Raw genomic sequence first — 16,388 nt, 5'->3', positions numbered from 1 at the left:
GATGAAATGAGGAAGCGGGGGCCTGGCCAGCGGGGGCCAGCCGGTGGACACTGGGGGGTGGGTGTAAGGCAGACACAAAAAACTGCTGGGAGGATCAAAACAACGATTCTGGGCTATTTTCGTTTTTTATCGAAAAGTAAGAGGCAGCCCCTTTGCGAGCCTTTTCTCGTTTTCTCACTCGCGCGGTGCGGATCCTGCGTGGGGGCAAGTGGACGGGGAGGTGGACTGGGAAGCGCCCGCGGGTAAGGCCGGGCCGGGGTCCCCGCGCCCCCCGAGCCCCAATGAATGGCCCGGAGGCCAGGCCCGGCGACAAGATGGCGCGTCTGCCGCCGCCGCCTTTGTCAGCGCCGCGCGCTCCCCGACCCTCTCCTGCGCCCCGACGGTGTTTCGGGCTCAGTGTGCGTTATTTAGAAGGAGCAGGATGGGGAAGAGGGAGGAAACAACACGAGAGTTGGGTGTCCTCCTTCGGCCCTTGCGGGCTTTTCGGTGGCAGCGGGTGAGGGTGGGGGAGGAGCTGTGCTGCACCTTCCACCCGGTGGTGGCTCAGCCACTGGACTTGGGAGAAGCCTCCTGTGTTTTCCCTTCCGAATTGATAGTTGATTCAAAATGTATTCACGCGTTTCCAATGTTCTTTACGTTGCACAGCACGCGCAAGGAGCCTTATCCCTGTCTGCCTGAGGCCTCTTTACGGAGGCTTCTCCGTTAGCATTGAGGTTGATTTCCTGAAGGAAAACGGCCTTGCAGGAGTTTTATCTTGGGGAGCGAGTTGGTGGACACTGGCAGTCAAAGGTGCATTACTGTGTTTGTACAGAAACAGGCATGTTAGCCTGTGGCTTCGGTTTGGGGGGTGTGGTGGTTTTTTTGTATTTTCATTTTGCTGCCTATCTGATAGCACAGTGATCTCAAGTATTTGATGATTAAGAGTCACTTAAGAGTGATTATTAACTAAGAAAATATGTAGGTTATTGTTTATAATAAGTAAATCAATGGAAGTGTTAGCTTTGTGGGAAGTTCCTTTCAACTCTAGGTACTGGATTAAGTCTTGAGAGCACTAACAGTGCTAGTATTTCTATATGACTTCTTTGTTTTCTAGTTTGAAGCTGTAGACTTTTTTTTTTGCGTAGGTGGAGGATTCTTTATTTGAAAGTAACATTTTAGTTTGCATTCTATTGAGATAGATAGGGTCTATTTTGGATTCTTCCGGAAGGTATATATTGCAAAAAGAAAGTAAACAGGCACTTCCTTTTTTCCTTCCTTTCGAATACTGGGTGTGTAGCTGGGGACAGAGCTGGAGCCACCAACGTGGAACTAGGTCTGAGCGCCTCCGGCACAGCAGAACTGGGTGATAGCTTTTGGCTTGAGCGAACTCTTAACAGTTGGGGCTGCCCAGAAGTGGGTGGAGTGGAAGGTGGGAGGCTCTCCTGTCAGGATCCTGTGGGGGGGAGATTCCCGGCTGCTGTGCGTGTGAGGCCGGGTTGCCAGGCCTCGGTCATTCCTGAGACGCCTGCCTACCCTTAGTTAGGTGCTTCTGGTTTCACAGGCCCTGTAAGTGCTACAAGTTTTTCTCAGGTGAGAGTTTAGGAAAGCCAAAGTTAAGTTTTATGATCGTGGCCTGTGGCTCTCTCCCTTGCTCAGGGGCCAGGGTAAGGGCTGCATTTCATCTGCTGGAATGGTTCAGGAGTGTGCTTATACAGGAAATGGTCCACCCTGCAGTTTTGACTCTGAATTGACACTTTTTAAAAATTAGTTTCACGTGTACAAAACAACATAGTGATTAGACATTTACACATCTCGCTAAGGGATCACCCCAGTGAGTCTGCTACTACTCATCTGACACCTTACTAGCTATTACAGTGTCGTTGACCACATTCCCCATACCTTATATCCTGTGACTGTATCGTTTTTAAATTACAATCGACATTCAAGAGGATCTCCTATTAGTTTCAGGTGTACAATGTAGTGGTTAGGCATTTACATAATTTATGAGGTGATCGCCCCGATAAGTCTGGAATACCCATCAGACACTATTCCTAGTTTTTACAACAGTATTGGCTGTATTTGAATTGACACCTTAAATGAAGACCCACCAGATGAAAAAACAATTCCTCTTGTACGCTGTCTGACAGCAGATAAGGACTAAACAGAATGTCCTTTAATGATACCTTAAAGAGTTCTCTTTGTTGGACATCTTGACTGATTTCTGATTTTGGGGGGTTAGAAGTAAATCTCCTCAGATTTAATTTTAATCTCAAAAGAGATTAAAAAGACTGCGAAAAGGCTGCAGAATAATGTATTATCTTGTTTTAAAGAGTAAAACCTCTTTTCAAGAAAAATTTTTTCATGCCTAAAGACTTTGATTTCTATCTGTTATCTACCGGTTTGATTGGAAAAGTTATATTTCTACAAATAGCTTTGAGAAAGGTGTTTAGGATGTCTGTAGAGTTACTTACCATCAGCTGGCTTTTTAGTTAATACTTGAATAAATAACATTGATTTTATTTTAGATATGCAGTATTGGCATTTATTATAGTTTCTTCATTAGATTGTTTTTTTCTCTGCCCAAAAGATTTGGCTCATGTTGGTCTCTAAATTGGATTAAATTCTTACTGTGTGCTGGACTTTGGCTTTTAGCATTAGTGGATTTGGTAATAGATAGTCTCAGTTTTATTATCTGGGCTTGACCATATGGCATGCCATTTTATTTTGAAACCCCTATTTAGCATAAGTCTAGTAAGGCATTGAACAGCGAATTTTAGAACTTTTTAATCGTGGTGTAAATTCTGATTTCAGGTTTGCATTCAGTGATCAGAGTAGTTAGAGAAATTAAGTAGTTAAGTGTTTGGCTTAGTGAACATAGAATGAGGGGTTACAAACAAATTTAAATGGAAACTTGATCAGAGAAGTAATTAACAAAATTAAATGCGACATTATTGGAAGAAAAACAGTCGAAATATTTGTGGAGAATGTGTACATATTGAATAATGAAACATCACACTGACTGTTCTGGAGAAGGAATGGAGTCCTTCTTTTTAAAGCTGGAGATTTGTTCCAGAACTCTCATTTAAGAAATAGAGGCCGTCTGTAGGCATTTGAATTGGCCAGTGGACTCGTGCAGCGCTAAGAGCTTTTCAGACCTTTCAGCCCTCTTCTTGTGTGGCGTCTGCCGGCAGGAGTCACAGGGGTCGATGCAAATTCCTGCTGGCTTCCAGTGATAGAAAAGCTTCCTGTTTGCTAGAACAATGTTGTTTTCTTCTTCTTCTTTTTTTAAAGACTTAGGTGAGTATTTCCTTGGTTGACTTATTACATTAAAATTCTGGGGAAAAGCCATTTCTAAAGAACGAAATGATTTTAAAGACCAAGTCAAGATTATCTAAGGTAATTCTTAAGAGATTATTCAGTTACACCTATATTGCCTTTGCTAAAAGGTTACTATAATTTAATAGTTAGCTGCCCCAACCTTAATAATGCATTTTATCAAGGAGGAAAATGCTGTGTGTTTACTATTTACCTTGCCCAGACTGGCGTAGTAAGGGCATTGGTTGAACATACCCTTGTTTACCTGTGTGTAACTGTGTGTTTCCTGACTCAGTCCTATGACAATTATAAAATTTATTCCCAATGAGGATTACAGATTTTCTTAACTACCAGTCCATGTGTTGGATTTATAAAGCTTTAAAAAAATTCTGGACGCTTTCTGTAATAATTAGCCAAGAGAGTGTTAAAGCCTCTACAGTAGGTTTCCAAAAAATTGTCGGAGGAACTTGAAACACCTCCTGAATTCTTGGGATGGAGAGAGATGAACTCGCGTGTGGCGTTAGGGCCCGGCTGGCTCTGAACCTTGACTTGCCGGGTGGGATGTGTTCGTGACGGCTAGGTGTGTTTCCTCACCTGTAAGGCCCGCGGAGCAGAACCTTCTTCTCGGGGCTCGGGCTTCCCGCGGGTTCACGCTTGCAGGAGGCTCTGAGATGCGCCCTGTCCTTAGTGCCCTGGCAGGCGTCACCGTTCTGTGTTCTGTGCCTGGGGCCTCGCTTTGCAAACACCTCTTGAACTGTGATAAAGTCAAATCGTGTTACAAGGCGACAGCCCACGGAGAGACTTGTTTCTTTTTTCCTTGTGATTCCAAAGGAATGTTTAGGGTGTGGAATGGACATGACAGCTGTGGTTGTGCGTCCCACCCCGTCACTGATTCGCTACCTCACTTTCTCCTGAGTCTTTGTTCAGTCTTTCTTTGCTCGAAAGGCTTTCTTTACCAGTGTAGGGTAATTTTGACCCTCTAATTCATTAGGAAGATGGGTCAAGTCATTGTTTATTTTTTAGAGATTTCACCTTCTCCTTTATGATGCTGAATATTTTTGATTTCACAAAACTTTTTTTGGCATCCCTTGATTTATCAACTAGTGACAGTATAATGAAATGTTTTTCATATATTTTCATAAATGCCATCACTGGGATTTGTTTAACAAATGCTTACCCAGCACTTTCTCTGCCATGTGTCGAGGCTGTAAGTGGTGGTAGACCGGGCGTTGCCCAGGGCCCTACTGAGGGGATAGTTTAGTCGGGAGCCTGACGGCAGGCCCAGAGCCGCGAGGCCTGCCGACCTATTGTAGTTTAGCGATGGCTTCTCAGGAAGAGTTTAAGTTGAGATCTGAAGGGTCCCCCAGTTGGAGCCTGCCTGGCAGGCCGGTGGAGGGGAAGGAAAGCGTGTTTGGACTGAGGCGGTGGGTGAGTGTCTTTCGTGTGCAGCCCGGTCTCTCCAGCACCCAGAGAGCATGGCTCCTCCAGGGCCGGATGTTCTCAAGGGCTGGAGACTGGTGAGAAAGGGGTGCCGAGAGGTCAGCCTGCTTGGTAAAGACTTTGCACTTTGACCTGGAAGGTTCCGGAGCCTAGGAGGTTTCTAAGGAGGAGATTGACCTGATTGCGATGGCACTCGGGTCTTGAGCTTGGAGCATGCTTGGGGAGGAGTCGGGAGGAAGATTCCAGATGGGATGCTGGTGTGGAGAGGAGGGGGTCTGGACCAGGGTGGTAAAGCTGGTGACTGAGGAAGGTAAGGGAGGAGTAATGACCGCCGGCTTCTGTCCTGGACATCGGTGGCTGTTTGTACTTCCTGAAATAAGGAGCAGAGGTTGAGTGGGGGCAGACTCCATGCGCGCTGGGTTTGCGGACCCTCGGAGGCCTTCCCACGAAGCTCCAGTGCTCGCAGGGCCGGTCCTTGTCCCTGCAAGCTCTCTAGAGCTTCGTTCGGACAGTTCACTCCCTCCGTTCAGGTAGCCCCTGCTCAGAGGCCATCTCTGCTCTCCACCACTGTGCCCAGCCGTCTTCCCAGCCCTTACGCTGATCCCGCAGGAGTTCTGGCTTCATGAAGACAGGCCCTTGGGTTCGCTCCAGCATCACCAGCCTCTGAAACAGGGCGCACAGCAAACATTGGTAGAGTGAGTGACTTTAGTCCACGTGCAGGAGCTGCTCTGGAGAGCCATCTGGGTGGAGGCAGACCTTTTGAGTCACCAGTATTTGCCTGGTGAGTGACGGCCACTTAGGGCAAGAAGCCTCAAGGTGCGATGTGTGCTCCTGGGGTTCCTGACACCCTCCAGGGCTCCGTTAGCCAGAGCTCCTTTCAGAATCCCGTTGAGATGTTGCCTGACTTGGCTGCCGTTTGTGCAGATGGCACACAGGCGTGGTGGGTCCGACGGCTGGTTCTGTAGCCCAGATCAAAGCCGCGGTCACACCGCTTGCAGTCAGTCAGTCTTGTAGCCCTAGTATTCTTCACCGCCGTGAACCAGCTTCATCTAATGCCCTTGCTGAAGCAATAAGAAGTAATTTTATTGATGTCAACCCCGAGTTCCTCCCTGTACTTGTCTGTGTGATGAAATGGAAAGTGGGCACAAAGCTGGACACTCGGCTGTGTGACTGTTTGAGCGGGGAGGACAGCTGACAATGATGGCTGCTCAGCCGGGGCTATTGGGCAGCCGGTACCTGAAGATGAGCGGAGCAAAGCAGATACGTCAAAGAGAATGACTGACAGGATCGTTGGCAGTGATAAACTTTGAGCTTTCAGATGGAAATGAGAATTTTTGGAAAACCTGATTCTGTTCCCACGAGCTTGACAGCTTCCAGGACTTCGAGACTTTTCTTGTGAGCTGGGCCGTGTGCTAAGGAGGAGTTACTTTTTCACGTCATGTAAAGACGTGTGTCAGCATGGACAGTCTGCTGAATTCAGTGAACTGATACTTTCCCAAGGGCCCGTGCTGCTGACTCGCAGTGGGTGAAAGGTCGTGCAAAGCCCAGGAATGGAGTTCGATGTGACAGTGCCCACGGACAGTTGACAGTTTCGGATTCCACGGCAGCACTGCCCTTTAAAACACTGACCACTGACCGAGTTTTGAGGTGTGTCAGAGAGGACTGTCCTCATGGATTTGAAAAGGCCGTGAAAATGCTCCCCCTTTTCCGACTCTGTCTGTGTGAGGCTGGTTTTCCTCGTGTGCTTCCGCCCGAACAATGGACAGAGCAAGGGACAGCCGCCGATGGCTGCAGAGCAGCTGTGAGAAGCCAGCTGTCCGCTGGCGCGGCGGCACCGAGGTGTGCTGACGGGGCAGGTGTGCTCCAGCTGCTCCTCGCACCAAATGGTTTCTAGTTAGTTTTGTAAAAATGGCACTTCTGGAAACGTGATAGGCTTATGAAACATTTTTAGGACTTCTCTGTTTTAGTTGGTAGCGTAGTGAGTATCCATAGCTACAACAGAAGCCCTGGGGTCCTCAGTGGTTACGGACGTGAAGGCCTGAGACCGAGACCCAGCCGACTGAGCGGTGCTGCTGGAGAGCCGTGCGGGCTTCAACCAGCCAGGGCCGTGCCTGCGGGCACCGGACCCTCAGCCGGACAGGTAGCTGCTCTGAGGTGCCTCCCTGCCCCCTTGTACCAGGTTCTAGTTCTGGGACGGTGCCTTTTCCTGGGGAGGGGAACCCAGGATTCTCTGCAGGTTGAAGACCCATCGGCGGAGGCTGAGAAGAGGCCTTGGGACAGTGTGAGGGACGGCAGGGGAGGAATGTCAGGGAGAGAGGCTTCTGACAGGAAGGACGGCCGGTCCGTTAGCGAGGGTCAGCTGTCAGAGTCCCCAGGGCCCAGGACGCACGGGGTAGCAGGGAGGGCTGCAGAGGCACCTGGGGAGGGAAGCTGCTCCGAGGTGCCGGTTTCAGATGGGGCAGCTTGAGGAGGGAGCCTGTACCGTAATCCAGTGCTTAGTCAAGGCCTGAGCAGTGCCAGGGGCAGCTGGTGACGGGCAGTGATGAGAGACACCACGCCTGCCCTGGTGGCAGGAGCATCATCTCGCAGGTGGGGGGGAGAGGCTTTGCTGAGAGAGAAGGCAGGGCACGGCCATAGAGAATGCTGGGCTTTCGTTGTTACGAGGACGGTGGGAACATCTGGGGTGAGAGGACGGAGCAGCAGACACCTGGGCGAAGGGCACCTCCAGACAGGACTGCGCATGGCATTGAGATGGAGGCCCTGCTTGGTGAGGTGGGCACTGCTCGCCACTCGGCAAGCATAGGCCTTCTGTTTCTCATGTCTGTCGGGGGAGCTTCGCCAAGATTTCCCTGTTGGCAGAAACTCTGCCGCCCCCCACCTGGCATTCCCTTGGCCGTGGGTGAACTTGCATGTTGGCCTGTTGGTGACCCCGTGCTATTAGCTCCTGTTTGCTGGGTGCCCACTGTGCCAGGCCCCGTGCGAAGAACTTCACGTTGTTACCGGGTGACTAGCCCATTTCACAGGGGGCGAAGCTGGCGGGAAGATCAGGTGATTCACCAAGGTCACAGCCAGGAATCAGTGGAAGCCATGTTTGAACTTGAGCCGCCAGAGCCTGCTCGTCATTACTAGGCTGTCGTCCTTACAGCACCAGCCCTTCTCCCTGCTTTCATCTCGGGGACTTCTGGGTCTGCACCTGCCCCCTTGTGTGTTACTGGTGGCAACATTCTTCCACTTGAATTGTCCACCACCCGTTCTGTCTGCAGTGTCCTCTTCAGGGGCTCCCGTTCTGCCTTCCCACAACCCCACGTGTTAAGTAACTTAACCCCCATTAACTGTGGCATCTGGTGCAGCCCTGGCCTCCTTTTCTCTTTTCACAGTTAAGTTCCCGGAAAGGTGAGGTGTTTGCTGCCTCAGTGCCTCCATCTGTGTTGTCCTCATTCTTTGAGGACCTTGTTCCTGTTCCTAAGCCACCAGTGTTGTTATAAAGACATCCTCTTCAGTAAGTCTGTTTTATTGTCTCAGTTGTTATCTTTAACCTTTGCATTTTAATAGTAAAAATGTTTACTATGTTCATTGTAGAAAATTAGTAATAGGAAAATGAGGGGGGCATCTGTAATTATCCTATCAAGCCAAACCACCTAAGATCGTTTTTGTTTAGTCTTTTGTATTGTTCAGGCATGTGTGTGTCCAGATTTTTCATTGTGTTGGGGATCATACTGTGTAGATTTTTTCGTTCCGATTTTTCTTTGTTCCATGCCTAGTACCATGTTCCCTGAAAATAAGACGTAGCTGGACAATCAGCTGTAATGTGTCTTTTGGAGCAAAAGTTAATAATAAGATGTGGTGTTATTATATCAGGTTTTGTATTACATTGTGTTATATGAGACTTGGTCTTATAGTAAAATTTGTATTATAAAGCAAAAATATCTTATAGTAAAATAAGACCGGGTCCTGTATTAATTTTTGCTCCAAAAGACACATTAGAGCTGATTGTCTGTCTAGGTCTTATTTTTGGGGAAACACAGTGTGTGTATTCCTGGATGTCTTACCTTGGCAAATGCGGTACTTTTCGGCACCACGGTGGAGCGCTGCTGCTTCTCCGTAGCTGGACCTCCTCCCCCCTCGATGGACTTGGCCTGGAGGCCTTGGGCCTGCGCAGGGATTTCGCACCTCTAGCCCAGCCTTCTCTCTGCGCAGTTGTGAGGCTTCGCGCCCAGGTGTTGGCTTCAGGCCCACTGTGCCCACTGGGGGCTGCTGTGCCTCCTCCCTCGCCCTGTGGTCTCCCGGCCTTTGCTCCTGTCTTGTCGCTGTCTTAGGTTTTCAGTGGTTCTTCTGCCTGGCTCTGAAATGGTTCTGTTTCCTTTCCTGTGGATGCTGTAACGAACGACCCCAAACTGAGGGGCTTAAACAACATACCCGCTCCCGCCCAGATGTGCAGTCTACATCAGGTGTTGGCAGGGCAGCTCCTCGACGGTTCTTTCTGCCTCGTGGTGGGTGCTGGCAGACCCGTTTCTGCCTGTCTTCACGTGTCCTTCCCTCTATGTGTGTGTCTGCTCTTAGAGGACACCAGTCCTTGGATTAGGGCCAATTGTAAGTTAGCTTACAATCTAGTGTGACCTCATTGTAAGTTAACTAATTATACCTGCAAAGAATGTCACACACATCCAGGTGGATAAGGATTTTGGGGGATGGTGTCCAGCCCAGCAGTTACCTAGGGCGTCGTCACAGCTCCCCTTGTGTTCCCAACTCGTCTCCTGTGTCCTTCCCTTCCCGTCCAAGCTTGTAAAAACAATGTCTCGGTTGCAGGTTGAAGAGGCAGTAAACTACGAAAGGTAGGTGTCCTGTTAGGGTTCCTGTGTCTCAGAACCACAGTTTGGAAATGGAGCTGGGTGTGTCATGTCGGCGTGGAGTCGGGGTGGACCCACCACCACGTGTCTGTCCGGCTCATGCCCTCTCTCCCCTGCCTGGGGTCACCGCTCTGGAATGGTCGGTTGTCTGTTCTCAGCTTCTGCCTGTTGGCACTGAACCCACTCGACCACCAGCAGCTCCTTGAAACACTCTGCTCTTAGCTCCCGGGTCTCCTCCTCCCTGTTGTTTGCCCTTGGTTTCCTTCCAGGGTTCATCGCTGGCTGCCTCACACGCCCTCAGTCGTGTGGCGTTTCTTTGGTGAGTCCAGGATTCCTGTTCTTGGGCTCTCCTTAGGGGATCATGTCTGTTCCCATCTATTCGTGTCTGTTTTTAATGCTGTTTACTGATAGTCTTGATGACTCTCAAATTTAGATCTCTGCCCCAGCCTTTCTGATGACCTCCAGGCTCATCTCCACCTGTCCACCTGACATCTCTGTTGCTTTGGCTGCCTTCACCATGGAGTCCTTAATTCTGTAGGTCACAGCTTGCACGTCACCTCACACAGGCTTTTTCTGGTCAGCCCTGCTGCTCTGGGTCACTTTGCTTGACCAGCGCCTGCCTTCTTGGTGGGCACGTCGAGTTGAGTTGTGAGGCCCGCCTCTGTTCTCCCTGACCGCACGGGCTGGAAGCAGAGGGCACAGCAGTCGGGCTCTTTCCGTGGGCAGCCTGAGTCAGACCCCTGGAAGTGTCCTCAGCCTGTCTGTAACTCAGGACTGGGGCTGGGTGGGTGTAGGCAGGTGCCCGCAAGTGAGTCAGTCTGACACCATCAGCCTTGGGGACACTGGCCTGTGAAGCCACATAACCAGGACCCCAACTTCTCGGTCATTTTCCTGCGAAGGGAGAGGCTGGTTATTGGGAAGGCTTGAGCCCACTTAACCCGGATGAGATGTGGGTTTCGGGGGGCTGCTATAGACCCGGAGGTGAGAAGAGAAAGGGGGGGGCTTTTTCTGGGCCTGATGGACTCCGAGCAGGGAGAACCTTGGTACCTTACAAGGAGTGGTGTGGCGAGGCGAGGCATTCGAGTGTGTTTTGTGAGTCAGTAGGTGTCCACCATGCCCGCTTTTCATTTTCTTAAAAGGTGGGCTTTGACCAGCACACACCTCCCACACCGTAAAACTAGACGTGTTCAGGAGGGTGCTGGGCTGCCCGGTGGCTGGCTGTACCCGTTCTCCAGCTCCTCTGCTGTGGAAGAAGAGCTTCCAAATGGCAGCATTGTTCAGAGTGAGAGAACGCTAACTTTTTCACAACTGAAATGACGAGCTTCTACAGTTGTTGTGATTACTGAGCCAGCGGATAAATGATTCTTTTACTAACAGCGGAGCACCCTTCTAGGAACTCAGCTCCTGCTGGTCCTATACTGATTCCAAAAACCTAACGGGAGGTAGTATGTATTAATGCACCTTTTGGCTGTATGTTAATGTCTCAACGATATCATATAGGTCAGCGTGCAACAGAAGAGGGGAAACCACTCCTGGGGGGGGTCAATTTCCCCATCTCAAGTAAAAGCCTTTTTACTTTGCTTTTCATTTCTGTATTTTCGATGAGCCTCATAAGTAGGATGTTTTTCAGCGATGGAAAGGTTTTCTAATCCGCATTGCCCAGTATGATGGCCACGAGCCACAGGTGCTGTTGAGCATTTGGATGTGGCCGGCGTGACTGGACCTGACTTGCCTTTTACTAAATTTCAGTAAAGTTTTAAAAACCTCACATGGTCACCTGCTGGCTAGCACAGTCCTGGACTGGGCGTCTGGGTTGACTGCAGTAGATATTTGGGAGATTTGAGGCAAAAGTCTCCATGTAAGAGAACTTGGGAGGTTAAAGCTGTTTAGAACTTGCGTTCAGCAGCCATTGCATATCTGAGGTTGGACCTACAATGCATTGTACAAATCGTGGGGTATTTGTCAAACATGGTAAATGTTTACTTCCAAGTTAAAGGAGTGGTTTGTGTGTAGACTTGGGGTTTTGCTAGTCAGCTTTACTTTTACATACTTGACCATTTTATTTTATTTTTTTAAATATCCATGGTCCCTGAATTTGCTGGACTTAAAGCGTCCTGATCTCGGCTGGTTTGGGCAGCTCTGCCTTCCTGTGGTCTTTGGAACCTACTCAGTCACGGGTGTGGCGGGGGGGCACTGTGCTGGAGGGGCCCCCCAGGTACTTTATGTTCTTTGCACCTACTGTGTTTGTTTTGTGGGTACAGAAGAGGGACATGCTTGTGGGTGATTGTCACAGGAACAGGTAGAGGCTACGCCGGTGTCCATCCCACTGCCTGCCCTTTGGGGACCAGTGAGGAGGAAAGAACCTGCGTGCCAGCCCACATCCGAAGGTGAGGAGGAGAAGGCACGAAGCAGTGACCCCTCCACCCTGTGGAAGCCCAAGCCCCTGAGGCACAGATCGCAGGCGCTCCGGCTTTCTGTGTCCACTGTTGCTTGTCTGGGGACATTGTGACAACTTGGGGTGTGCCCGGAGCTGCTCCCCGACAGCAAAGATTAGGCAGCCCAAGGTGGCGGCAGTGCCAAGGTCGAGAACTCTGGAACTAACATGCATCCTTCAGTTAACACAGCGCGGTGTGGCCTGTACCACTTATCTGGGGCTGCATAACAAGCTCCCCCAAACTTGGTGACTTAAAATAGTATCCATGTGTTTGTTCACTGTTGTCCGTCAGGACAGGCTCAGCTGGGCGAGCTCATCTCTGCTCTGGGTGGTGTTGGCTGTGCCCACTCCCGCTTGCAGGCCCTTGGCAACTGGCTTGGGGTCTGTGCCTCCCAGCCCACCTGGCCTCACCTGCATGGGCGTACAGCCGGGGCGTCTCTGTTCTCCTCCATGTGACCTCCGGAGGGCTAGTCGGGCCTCGTGGTGGCTGAGGTCCAAGAGGTGTGGAGGAGAAGGGGCCCCGGGAGGCCACTTGGGAGTCACACAGCATCACCTGTGCTGCGTCGCTCAGGGCGCGTTCCAGGACCCGGCCCAGACTGGGATTGGAGGAAGCACAGACTCTGGCTCTTGACGGGAGGAGCTGCAGAGAGTCTGGCCATTTGTTTTATCCGTCACAGGCCTTTCTGGAGCATGACATTTAGAATCGCCTGCTTTAGGATGTCCAGCTAACAGTCACGTTTCTGGGGAGAGTGGATTGCAGAAATGAGCTCCTTGAAGTCATCCGTTTATTTCACAGATGTTTGCTGAATACTTTGGTCAAGGCCCTGCCCTTGGTCGTAAGTGCTGGGAAAATAAATCCTTTATTCTCCTGGGAAGACGCTGTCTTGGGGGAGACAGTGATCAGGCAGGTTTCAGACCTGAGGGTGGGTGCGATCAGATCCGAGGGGGAGGGTACACTTGGCGCAGGGTGCTGGGCAGGACACTCTAGGGAGGAGGCGGAGCCAGGCGGGGGCTGGGCACCTCCGGTGAGGAGAGCAGGTCACCAAGGCCCTGAGGTTGGGAAAGGAGCCTGGGGCTGGAGCTGAGTGCCCAGGGGCAGGGCGTAGGGGTGCAAGTTCCAGAGGAAGGCGACCACCTGAGACTCAGCCTGCCCAGGACGGTGAAAGCTGGCTGCTGGGGAGCGGGTCCTGTCTGCCTGGTGCCTCGGGCTTTCAGAAGTGCCCTGGTGTGGCCCGTGCGTCTTCTCGTCGCCACACTAGAGGAAGTGGGGGGCTTTTTTTTGGTGCAGTGCAGAGCCATCGAATGATTTTAAGTAGGAGGTCACAAGATGTGACTTTTAAAGATTGTTTGGGTTGCCAAATGAAGAATGGGTTGTTGGAAACTAGAGACAGATCATTTGAAGAAGACTGTTGATGAGAAATGACATGGTTTTGGGGCCAGCCTGGTGCCTCAGGCGGTTGGAGCGCTGTTCTCCTAGCGCCAAAGTCACCGGTTCGATACCCACATGGGCCAGTGAGCTGCGCCCTCTACAGCTAAGATTGTGAACAACGGCTCTCCCTGGAGCTGGGCTGCCGTGAGCAGCCAGAGGTTGGCGTGAGCCCCGGTGGGCTACCGTGTGCTGCCATGAGCGGCCAGTGGCCAGCATGAGGGTGAGCAAGAGCTGCCGTGAGCTGCTGTGAGCGGCTGACTGACAACTAGCCACCGACTGCCTGGGGCGGGGGGGCACAAGGCTCATGATACCAGCATGGGCTGGGGAGCTGGGTCCTACACAACTAGACTGAGAAACAACGGCTTGAACCGGAGTGGGGGGAGGAGGGGGAAGAAGGTGAGGGGGAAGAAATGACATGGCGTGGCCAAGGATGGGGCCAGAGGAAATGGAGAGAAAAGGTAAACTTCTCTCTGTTCTGGAGGTAGAGCCAACCAGAGTGCTGGTGGACTAGACAGAGGGGACGAGGGGGCAAGGAGGGGTCTAGTGTGGCTCCTAAGTGTTTGCTTTACTACTTAGGGGCTGGTGATCTTGGGCACTGAGGTGAGGCCAGGTGGGAGGGCAGAGGTGTCAGCTGTCCAGCGGGAATGGAGAGCTGTGCTTGGGACATCAGACGCTCCAAATGCCCCTAAGACAAGCAAGTGCACACGTGTTGTACATAGTGTGTTGGCCTGAAGCCCAGTCTGGAGGTCATAGGTGGTGTGTGAATTCTCATGGTACCTACGCGTGGGACAGAGTGAGAGCAGGGTGGAGCGCTCAGCCATGAGAGGTCTGAACGGAGATGGAGGGGCAGCTGTTCCGGACAGACAGACAGACGGACGGACGGTAGCAGGGTATGAACCACAGGGAGCCCTGCTGAGGGTCAGGTTCTCTTTGGTCTGAGGACTGACTGCACATAGCAGGTGAGGCCTGAAAGCAGATTGAAGGCTGCTGAGGAAGCGGAGACCACGTGTGTAGATGTGGGGGCAAAGGAGGGGTTCAGCACTTGGAGGGTGGTGTGGGAACAGTGCCGCTATTTGCGTGGTGTCAGAACCTGACTGTGACTGAACCCCTGGGGTCTTGTTAGCTGCAAATCCAGACTCAGCGTTCCTAACAAGCTCCCGGGTACCTCTGCTGCTGCTGGTCCCTGGACCACAGAGACGCAGGCACAGTGGATGGTGTCAAACAGCCTGGAGAGGAAGTGGGTGCAGTAGAGAGTGGTAACAGGACGCTGAAAGAAAGCCTTACGCGTGGCGGGGTCTCATCTGTCTTTGGATCCACGGGCCTGTCCCCTCATGGTTCCAGCTGTTCACGTTCGCCTTCCATTTCAGCTGGTCTCGCGGCTTCCACATTTGTCCTAATCAGCATGCTGCTCTCCCCAGGTGAGAAGTGAGCTGTGGCGTGGGCCACGAGATAGCCCGGTCTGCATGAAGTCTGTGAGCTTAAACGGCAGTCTGAGTCAGTACGAAAGTTCATTTGTTGTATGTGTGAGGAATGGGCTGGACCAGTCAGCTTTGAGCCAACAGAACCTCACTCTCCTGTGCAGTACAGTCTCCATAAAGCACCTGATAAACTCAGAATTTTACGTTTTGGAAGAGACAGGTGAGATTAAGAACGATGGCTCTGATTGGGAGGGAGAGGGATTTGATTTCAAGCAAAACAAAAGATAGTCTTTGTTTTTGAATCTTAAGATGTATATAACAAAGCAGCTTTATAAGTAGGTGCTGGTTAGCTATTCCCTGAAGAATTGGCTGTATGTAACTCTGAAGATTTATACATGTCAACGTATTATAAGATTGGGGACATTCTTGGGGGAGACAGTGTGAGGGTAATTGGGTCATCTGGAAGAAAAGGCAGAAAGGAGGAACCAGCCACGGGAAGAATAATGGTGATGAGACAAACAGGTTCCTCTCACTCCCACCCCTCTCTTTCCTGCTTATTGTTCCTGCGACAGATGGACAGATGGCTGGGATCCCCGTGGGGGTGGAGGGAGGGACGGAGCAAGCGGGGACAGTAGGAAGGCTGCAGCCGCACCTGTGTGCTGCCCCTGCCTTCCTGCTGCCTCATCCCACCTGGGGGGGAAGACCCCCCCGGAACCCCCCAGTGAGCCTTGTGGGGAGTGGGCAGGGGGACGCTCACCTTTATAAGCTCCTGTCCTGAATGTTTAGCTCAAAGAAACTTTATGGTTCTTTATAGTGAGACTCTGCTCTCGTGTGATTACAGAAGTCAGTGATTTGAGTCCCATGTCTGAGATGGTGAGCGGTCAGAACAGATGAGATTCAGGAGGAGAGCCCTGGGCCCTTAGAAGTTTGCTTTTTTACAAACAGCTTATTCCTTTATAGAAACTACCTTCAGAAATTTACGTTTTTTCAGTTCTTAGGCAAGTAGGCCAATGCCATTTTTAATGGTTGTTAGGCCTCAGAGTTTTCTCTTTTTAATAAAGAGGAAAACACTTACGTCGGTTGGGCGACCTAGACGAAGAGCAGGCTGACATGTCATTGAAGAGCCTGACGCGAACTTGGGTGGCCCTGTTCCTGCCTGCCTGTGCCGGCTGGTTTTCAAGATGTCACTTAACTTGGGGGAATGAATATTTGAGACGAATCAGTTCTATAAAAGCAAGACGAGGCAGGAAATGCTGTTAGACACATACAGAAAACACTGCACAGCATAGGTGGAGGGAACAGTTGTCTAGATAGTTACAAGTTGATGGGAATTTAGTTCATGGTAGCGTAGCTTTTTAGGTCAGTTGGGAATGGATGTTGGACCAACTGGTAATCTGTTGAAAAATATAAAGTTGAAAATTCTGCATTCCACCGCACATATAGTCTCTGGATGGATTAAAGATTTAAATGTGAAAATTAAACACAGAAGTATTAGAAAAATGTTGGGTAAAATACTTTACAAGCTT

The 16,388-nt window shown here is 50.8% G+C and overlaps 1 protein-coding gene across 4 annotated transcripts in view; it reads left to right on the top strand.

Annotated features, from left to right (window-relative positions):
* The window catches only part of GNB1 (G protein subunit beta 1), a 67,446-nt gene that overhangs the window by 3,065 nt on the left and 47,993 nt on the right, over positions 1-16,388 (top strand). Inside the window, exon 2 of one of the 4 annotated variants that reach the window (XM_033113681.1) lies at positions 8,112-8,233. The exons of the other annotated variants lie outside the window; for them this stretch is intronic. The gene's annotated coding sequence lies outside the window, so the exon portion shown is untranslated. The remainder of the gene's footprint in view (positions 1-8,111; positions 8,234-16,388) is intronic. 4 annotated transcript variants of the gene reach the window in all.

This window comes from Rhinolophus ferrumequinum, chromosome 9 (assembly GCF_004115265.2).
Source record: "Rhinolophus ferrumequinum isolate MPI-CBG mRhiFer1 chromosome 9, mRhiFer1_v1.p, whole genome shotgun sequence".
NCBI lineage: Eukaryota > Metazoa > Chordata > Mammalia > Chiroptera > Rhinolophidae > Rhinolophus > Rhinolophus ferrumequinum.
This window is presented reverse-complemented; position numbering and strand designations above follow the sequence as displayed.